This window comes from Bufo bufo, chromosome 1 (assembly GCF_905171765.1).
Source record: "Bufo bufo chromosome 1, aBufBuf1.1, whole genome shotgun sequence".
Taxonomy (NCBI): Eukaryota; Metazoa; Chordata; class Amphibia; order Anura; family Bufonidae; genus Bufo; species Bufo bufo.
Window position 1 is genome coordinate 733,381,517 of NC_053389.1, and position 9,932 is coordinate 733,391,448.

The window sequence follows — 9,932 nt, forward strand, 5'->3', positions numbered from 1 at the left end:
AAATCTACTTGGGTTCAAAACCAATACAAAAATGAAATCTATGACCAGGGACAATAACCCCTTAAACAGTAGGCGAGCCAATGATCACAATAAAAAACACATTATTTCAGAAAAGACTCAGGTTAATAAGCCTATACCGACATTGGTTCTGACCTATAGCAGACAATTCTCTGAAATAAAAAAGATTATTCAGAAATGCATCCCCATTTTATATGAGGATGATATCCTTAGAGAGGTCCTACAAGATGGATGCCGTATAGTATCAAGGAGACCTAATACTTTAGGCAGGACACTCTCACCTTCCATGTATACCCCTACTCATGTCAAGGATCCACCTACCTGGTTAAAATATACTGGCTTCTCGAAGTGCGGAGGCTCCAGATGTAAAACATGTAACTTCACTAAAAACACCAAAGAATTTTCTAACTCATCCCATACAGAGAACTTTCCAATTAAAAGCTATATTAATTGTAGTACAACTGGAGTTGTCTATACTATCACATGCACAGCGTGTGATTTGATATATGTTGGTTGCACGAGCAGAAAGTTCAAGGACAGACTGCGAGAGCATCTAAACTATATCTGTAATCCATTAGCTACAGGAGTCTCGAATGCAGCTAACCACTTTATCAATGTGCATGGACATAGTGTGGACAACTTCAGTACTTTTGCTTTCGAGGGCGTTACATTGCCAAAGAGGGGTGAGAATATAAAACAAAAAAATTCTCCTTAGGGAAACCTTCTGGATCTGGAGACTCAACACAAGATGTCCCTTCGGGCTTAATCTTAAAAAGGAACTAATGAATTTATATTAGAGTTCCCATGCAGCATAGCCTAGTTTGTGCTATGTTTTTATTACACTTTAGTATAAATTATATCTCTCACATATGGACATATCACATATATCCATTTTTAATTCCCTGAAGTTTCTCCCTTTTCCATTTATTCCCCCAAAGTATACTTCTATCTCAAGAGATACTAAGATCTGAACATAAAACGCACCTGCGATTTGTGGTGCTCGCATCTACCGGTTGTAGATTGCGTAGGACACACTCTCTGTCCGCCCCCAGATATTGCGCTATGTGAGTCGAATGCATGGAACTTGCTGAATTTGGGTTGCAATTCCTGATGTATGTGAACATTGCAAAATATAATACACACGCAGGTGCATTTTATGGTATTCAAACTTATATTGTACATTGCATAATGTAAAGGATCTGGTTTACTTTACAATCATGATATATGGAGAAAAGGAATATGTTATATTTCATACTCCATACATGGATCCCTATTACGGTTAAATACAATCTCCTGACATAATGACATCGCTATCAGGAGGATCTAATATTATCTAAAGTAGAACAGAAAGGTGACTGTGATTTCAAATGTTTCAACTATGGCGGTATTTCCATACCCCCATATGTTGCATGCTAATTGAAAATTATGCGGATTAATTGTTAACTGTTGCCTGTAGCATATGTGTTTAAAAGCTCTTATTGGAATATATTGGCATAGTGTGGTTGTATCATATAATTAATTCTGGAATGTATTTTGCCCAATGGGTCGTTTCAGCACATATTATGGTACCAATTCACACTATGCGATTTCTCTGACGGAGATAACGCACCTATTTCAGGCTCACATATCGTGCGGATGATGAAAACCAACTCCTGGACACACAGAACCATAAGAAAACATGATGCAAGCAACAAAGGGGATATATAATCTGCTCTGTTGTCCATTTGTTTGAATATGCTACATTTCTATTATATCTATAATGCAATGTTTATGAATATTATTCGGATCTCTGTGTGGGAATTGAAACTATAAGGGATTTTATGTTATTTGTACATATATATTAACTTTTCTTAAGTATATATTTTTTCAATGTTCGTTTGTAACACTTTTGGGGATGCAATTATGTGACATGTGAATAGCCACACACAGGTGTCTTGCATGCACCTGACTGATTTTGCTACCCGCCCTACCTCTCTACACTCCCTCAGGGGGGCGGAGATGCTGGATGGTATTTTTAGCTGGGAACATGTCAGACATTTGGGATCATGAATAAGAACACGACTGTTCGAAACGCGTAGATCTTGGATCTTGGGAACCGGAGGGTGCCAGTTATATGACTGCTGTACATGCCTGAATATTGGTGTCAATAAAGACCGGGACTTCACTTCATCCATTGCGGTGCTGGAGCATTTTTTCATTTCTTCTACCATCACCCCCCTCTGTCAGGCTGCATTCAGATGTCCGTATGATTTTTACGGATCCACGGATACATGGATCGGATCCGCAAAACACATACGGACATCTGAATGGAGCCTTATAGGGGGGGTGATCAATGACAGGGGGGTGATCACCCCATATAGACTCCCTGATCACCCCCCTGTCATTGATCACCCCCCTGTCATTGATCACCCCCTGTCATTTATCACCCCCCTGTCATTGATCACCCCTCTGTCCTTACATTTTCACCCCTCTGTCCATTCAGACATTTTTTTGGCCCAAGTTAGCGGAAATTATTATTTTTTTCTTACAAAGTCTCATATTCCACTAACTTGTGTCAAAAAATGAAATCTCACATGAACTCACCATACCCCTCATGGAATCCAAATGCGTAAAATTTTTTAGACATTTATATTCCAGACTTCTTCTCACGCTTTAGGGCCCCTAGAATGCCAGGGCAGTATAAATACCCCACATGTGACCCCATTTCGGAAAGAAGACACCCCCAGGTATTCCGTGAGGGGCATATTGAGTCCATGAAAGATTGAAATTTTTGTCCCAAGTTAGCGGAAAGGGAGACTTTGTGAGAAAAAAATAAATAAAATCAATTTCCGCTAACTTGTGCCAAAAAAAAAAAATTTCTATGAACTCGCCATGCCCCTCATTGAATACCTTGGGGTGTCTTCTTTCCAAAATGGGGTCACAGGTAGGGTATTTATACTGCCCTGGCATTTTAGGGGCCCTAAAGCGTGAGAAGAAGTCTAAAAATGCCCTCATAAAAGGAATGTGGGCCCCTTTGCGCATCTAGGCTGCAAAAAAGTGTCACACATCTGGTATCGCCGTACTCAGGAGAAGTTGGGCAATGTGTTTTGGGGTGTCATTTTACATATACCCATGCTGGGTGAGATAAATATCTTGGTCAAATGCCAACTTTGTATAAAAAAATGGGAAAAGTTGTCTTTTGCCGAGATATTTCTCTCACCCAGCATGAGTATATGTAAAAAGACACCCCAAAACACATTGCCCAACTTCTCCTGAATACGGCGATACCACATGTGTGACATTTTTTTGCAGCCTAGGTGGGCAAAAGGGCCCACATTCCAAAGAGCACCTTTAGGATTTCACAGGTCATTTAACTACTTACCACACATTAGGGCCCCTGGAAAATGCCAGGGCAGTATAACTACCCCACAAGTGACCCCATTTTGGAAAGAAGACACCCCAAGGTATTCCGTGAGGGGCATGGCGAGTTCCTAGAATTTTATATTTTTTGTCACAAGTTAGCGGAAAATGATGATTTTTATTTTTTTTTTCCCTTACAAAGTCTCATATTCCACTAACTTGTGACAAAAAATAAAAACTTCCATGAACTCACTATGCCCATCACGAAATACCTGGGGGTGTCTTCTTTCCAAAATGGGGTCACTTGTGGGGTAGTTATACTGCCCTGGCATTCTAGGGGCCCAAATGTGTGGTAAGAAGTTTGAAATCAAATTCTGTAAAAAATGACCAGTGAAATCCGAAAGGTGCTCTTTGGAATATGGGCCCCTTTGCCCACCTAGGCTGCAAAAAAATGTCACACATCTGGTATCTCCGTATTCAGGAGAAGTTGGGGAATGTGTTTTGGGGTGTCATTTTACATATACCCATGCTGGGTGAGAGAAATATCTTGGCAAAATACAACTTTTCCCATTTTTTTATACAAAGTTGGCATTTGACCAAGATATTTCTCTCACCCAGCATGGGTAAATGTAAAATGACACCCCAAAACACATTCCCCAACTTCTCCTGAGTACGGCGATACCACATGTGTGGCACTTTTTTGCAGCCTAGGTGGGCAAAGGGGCCCACATTCCAAAGAGCACCTTTAGGATTTCACAGGTCATTTAACTACTTACCACACATTGGGGCCCCTGGAAAATGCCAGGGCAGTATAACTACCCCACAAGTGACCCCATTTTGGAAAGAAGACACCCCAAGGTATTCCGTGAGGGGCATGGCGAGTTCCTAGAATTTTATATTTTTTGTCACAAGTTAGCGGAAAATGATGATTTTTTTTTTTTTCCCCTTACAAAGTCTCATATTCCACTAACTTGTGACAAAAAATAAAAACTTCCATGAACTCACTATGCCCATCACGAAATACCTAGGGGTGTCTTCTCTCCAAAATGGGGTCACTTGTGGGGTAGTTATACTGCCCTGGCATTCTAGGGGCCCAAATGTGTGGTAAGAAGTTTGAAATCAAATTCTGTAAAAAATGACCAGTGAAATCCGAAAGGTGCTCTTTGGAATATGGGCCCCTTTGCCCACCTAGGCTGCAAAAAAGTGTCACACATCTGGTCTCTCCGTATTCAGGGTAAGTTGGGGAATGTGTTTTGGGGTGTCATTTTACATATACCCATGCTGGGTGAGAGAAATATCTTGGCAAAAGACAACTTTTCCCATTTTTTATACAAAGTTGGCATTTGACCAAGATATTTCTCTCACCCAGCATGGGTATATGTAAAATGACACCCCAAGACACATTCCCCAACTTCTCCTGAGTACGGCGATACCACATGTGTGGCACTTTTTTGCAGCCTAGGTGGGCAAAGGGGCCCACATTCCAAAGAGCACCTTTAGGATTTCACAGGTCATTTACCTACTTACCACACATTAGGGCCCCTGGAAAATGCCAGGGCAGTATAACTACCCCACAAGTGACCCCATTTTGGAAAGAAGACACCCCAAGGTATTCCGTGAGGGGCATGGCGAGTTCCTAGAATTTTATATTTTTTGTCACAAGTTAGCGGAAAAAATGATGATTTTTTTTTTTTTTCCCTTACAAAGTCTCATATTCCACTAACTTGTGACAAAAAATAAAAACTTCCATGAACTCACTATGCCCATCACGAAATACCTGGGGGTGTTTTATCTCCAAAATGGGGTCACTTGTGGGGTAGTTATACTGCCCTGGCATTCTAGGGGCCCAAATGTGTGGTAAGAAGTTTGAAATCAAATTCTGTAAAAAATGACAAGTGAAATCCGAAAGGTGCTCTTTGGAATATGGGCCCCTTTGCCCACCTAGGCTGCAAAAAAGTGTCACACATCTGGTATCTCCGTATTCAGGATAAGTTGGGGAATGTGTTTTGGGGTGTCATTTTACATATACCCATGCTGGGTGAGAGAAATATCTTGGCAAAATACAACTTTTCCCATTTTTTTATACAAAGTTGGCATTTGACCAAGATATTTCTCTCACCCAGCATGGGTATATGTAAAATGACACCCCAAAACACATTCCCCAACTTCTCCTGAGTACGGCGATACCACATGTGTGGCACTTTTTTGCAGCCTAGGTGGGCAAAGGGGCCCACATTCCAAAGAGCACCTTTCGGATTTCACCGGTCATTTTTTACACATTTTGATTTCAAACTACTTACCACACATTTGGGCCCCTAGAATGCCAGGGCAGTATAACTACCTCACAAGTGACCCCATTTTGGAAAGAAGACACCCCAAGGTATTCGCTGATGGGCATAGTGAGTTCATAGAAGTTTTTATTTTTTGTCACAAGTTAGTGGAATATGAGACTTTGTAAGAAAAAAAATAAATAAAATAAAAATCATCATTTTCCACTAACTTGTGACAAAAAATAAAAAGTTCTATGAACTCACTATGCCCATCAGCGAATACCTTAGGGTGTCTTCTTTCCGAAATGGGGTCATTTGTGGGGTGTTTCTACAGTCTGGGCATTGCAGAACCTCAGGAAACATGACAGGTGCTCAGAAAGTCAGAGCTGCTTCAAAAAGCGGAAATTCACATTTTTGTACCATAGGTTGTAAACGCTATAACTTTTACCCAAACCATTTTTTTTTTACCCAAACATTTTTTTTTTATCAAAGACATGTAGAACAATAAATTTTGAGAAAAATTTATATATGGATGTTGTTTTTTTTGCAAAATTTTGGAACTGAAAGTGAAAAATGTCATTTTTTTGCAAAAAAATCGTTAAATTTCGATTAATAACAAAAAAATTAAAAATGTCAGCAGCAATGAAATACCACCAAATGAAAGCTCTATTAGTGAGAAGAAAAGGAGGTAAAATTCATTTGGGTGGTAAGTTGCATGACCGAGCAATAAACCGCTAAAGTTGTGGAGTGCCGATATGTAAAAAAGGGCCTGGTCTTTAGGGGGGTATAAACCTGTGGTCCTTAAGTGGTTAAATACTTGAACAACATTATTTTAAAAAGTTAAAAACAATGCAGGGGAAATGGCAACATCACTGGAAAGGAGACACAATGGCAATTATTCATGGCAACTGAAGACAATAAAAATGATAGAAGTGTAAGTTCTGTAAACAGTTGTTAATGCCAAAATCAATTACCCATGATGTGTCTCCTCCAGGATGGTGCCAGCCCTGACCCGCATTTCGGCGATCCTTCGTCCGGGGGTGCCATTGTGTCTCCTTTTCAGTGATGTCACCATTTTCCCTGTATTGTTTTTAAATTTTTAAAATAATGTTGTTCAATAAAGTGTTTAATTAAGTACATGCAATTTGGCAACAGAATACAAGAGGACACTCTAATGACTTAAAAAAAGTTTAAAAAAATATTAAAATATATTAAAAAAAATCAAATCGCCCCCTTTCCCTAGAATAAAAATAAACTAAAAAATAAACTATAAAAAATTTGATAACATAGTCATCGCCATGTCCAAAAATTTCCTTAGTATTAAAACCTTCAAATATTTATCACATACCATGGTAATGAGAGGAAAAAAACAAAATGGCTAATTCACAATTTTTTCATCATTTTACCTGCCCAAATTTTTTTTTATAAAATGTGATCAAAAAGTCATACACAATCCAAAATGTTATCAATAAAAAGGACAAAAAATTAGCCGTCATACAGCTCTATAGACATAGCTCTAAAAAAAAGTTATGCGGATCAGAATAATAATGTTTTTTGCTTTTTCAAGTAAAACACAGTCAAAACTATATAAACGTTGTATCGCCATAATCATACTGACCCAGAGAATGACAGTAACTGGTCAGTTTTATCGCATAGTGACCAACGAAAAAAATAAAACTGTGGTGGAATTGCATTTTTTTTTTTTCAATTTCACTCCATTTAGATTTTTTTTTAAGCTTTCTACCTCACTGTATGCAATAGTAAATGGGCCATTAAAAAGTAAAATGACTCCCACAAAGAACAAATCCTCATATAGCTATGTGAAAGGAAAAATATAAAAGTTATGGCTCTGGGAAGACAGGGAGTGAAAAACAGAAATGCAAAAATGGAAAATCACAGGGTCCTGAAGGAGTTAAAACATTCCTAAATGTAAGGTACAACTATGGACATTTTATAAATAATGGGATGGCTTTTTATGTATTTACAGGTAAATATTCCACAGCACTCTATTCGTAGAATGGCAAGGGTGGGTGCACGTCCAGGTTGTGTTCTAAAGCTCCACCTCCAGAACTGTAAATGTCACAAATATTTAGACAGCACTCCTTAAGTAGTGATAATTAATGATTTTATTTCATGTTATTTCAGCCGGAATAGGTGGCATGTCAGTTGCAACGTTTCAGGCTTAATAATCGCCCTTCATCAGGCACTCTGAGGACCACACTGTGTATACAGCCGGCCCTGGGATGGCTTTTTATGTGACCTCTGTATTGAATTATATTTACATCAACCTTGGAACCTATAAGTCTGCATAACATATCCATTTATATGTTATATGTACCGTATATGTGCATCTACTTTTTTGTTAGCTTCCCCCAGAGCATAAACATACCTATTTCAGTTGCTTCTATGGATTCTTGATAACGAATGCCCCGATAGTACAACTGGCCCACACAAAGGCAGAGAATGAGAGAATAATTGCAAAATATCCCTGACAGCCTCTGTTCCAGTATACATAATGATGAACAGCAAGTACACAGACATACAATTGGTTTCCATAACATATAGAAAACCCATTTATGCATGCTGGCTATAGATTGTAAAAAATGAAGTAATCAACCATGGTTCAAAAACATGGCTGGTGCCCCTGATTTCAAGCAGAAATATATTCATTTATCATGCATTAATGGAAGACAATATCTATAATGAAGTCCTGAGTTGTGAAATAAATGGATTTCTCTATGCTCACCTATGAAGTGTTCTCCATTTAAAAGACTCATTTAATTTATCTTATGTGCAAGTTATTTTCGCCATTTCAAACCTACACACAATTTACTGAAGTACAGAAGCATCACACAGCCATGGAAAATTAGATTTTTATGCATTTTTTTTCCACAGGTGTAGCATTTCACGGTAGTTCATTCAGAAATTAGAGCTGCACTACATTGTAATGACATAAAGGAAGAATGCTGTAACTATGGGTTAAAAAGGCTAAAAATCATATGTTAACACAATAATGACACAAGACACATAAACTTAGATAAATATTGGCTGCAAATTTTTATTTAGGGTAACAATTATTGAAATATTGTTAATAAACATTAAAGGGGTTTCAGAGAGTTTTTTTTTTTTTACAGTATCTGATCTGTGGGGGTTTGACACCCAGGACCCTGCCAGTCAGCTGTTTGAAAAGGCAATGGTGCATGCTGTGGCTGTGTTTGGTATCGCAGCTCAGCCCCATTCACTTCGATTGGGCTGAGCTGTGCCTAGGCCACGTGACCAATGAATGTTATGTCATATGGCCAATGAAAAGTTGGAGAAGGCTGCAACCCTCCTGCGAGTTCTGCTTCTTCTCAAACACCTGATCGACAAGGGTCCTGGGTGCAGACCCTGCAGATCAGATACTGATGACTTATCCAGGGGATAGGTCATCGGTAAAAAACTCTAGGAAAACCTATTTAATAAATGATTTAAAACAACACTTAAAACCAAATAACTTGTATTAAACTCATGGACAAGGTCCACCCAGCCCAAGCTGGGAGACAACACCCCAAGAAAGAAATATCACCACTGCACACAATAAAAAAATGATTCCCACCACTGTAACCTGTTCACCAATTAGAAATAAGTCTTCTTAATGCTACTGGCCAAGAATGACCCATCCAGATACACAGGGTCCAGCATAGCAATGGCCAGGCAGATTTTGGAACCAGCTCATACCGCAGAGTATGGCAGGGACTGTGTTACCATGTGCCTCCCAAGCTAAATGCCGCTCTGGGAGGCCCTCTAGCATGGTAATACAAGTAAGTCGTATTCTAAACCCTTAAACTAATACCAATTAACCTATTCAAATAATGACACAAGACACATTAACAGATAAATATTGTCTGAAATGTTAATTTAGGGTAACAATCAAATATTGTAGTAAATACATTAATATATAATTAACAACCATAACAAACTCAAAGTTTCTAAACTTGTGGTTCAAGTGCAAATAGCCCAAGCTGGGCAACAAAACCTTACAAGCCATGACTCAGAGTCATGCCTCCTACAGTCAATGCTCAATCATATTCTGAATTTCAAGATTAAAATATAAATTCCAACATCTGACATATAAACCTTTTCCCTTCTATAAAGCCCTTCAATGACCTTCAAGATCCCTGAGACTTTTCCATGGCCCTGGTTATCTTCCTCATTATTATATCAATAAAAATGCATTCTTTACCATACCATTCTAAACTAGGACCTTCATCTGAAAATGCAATAACAGTTGAGGGAAACATACATTTTATAAGAGCCAAAATTCCT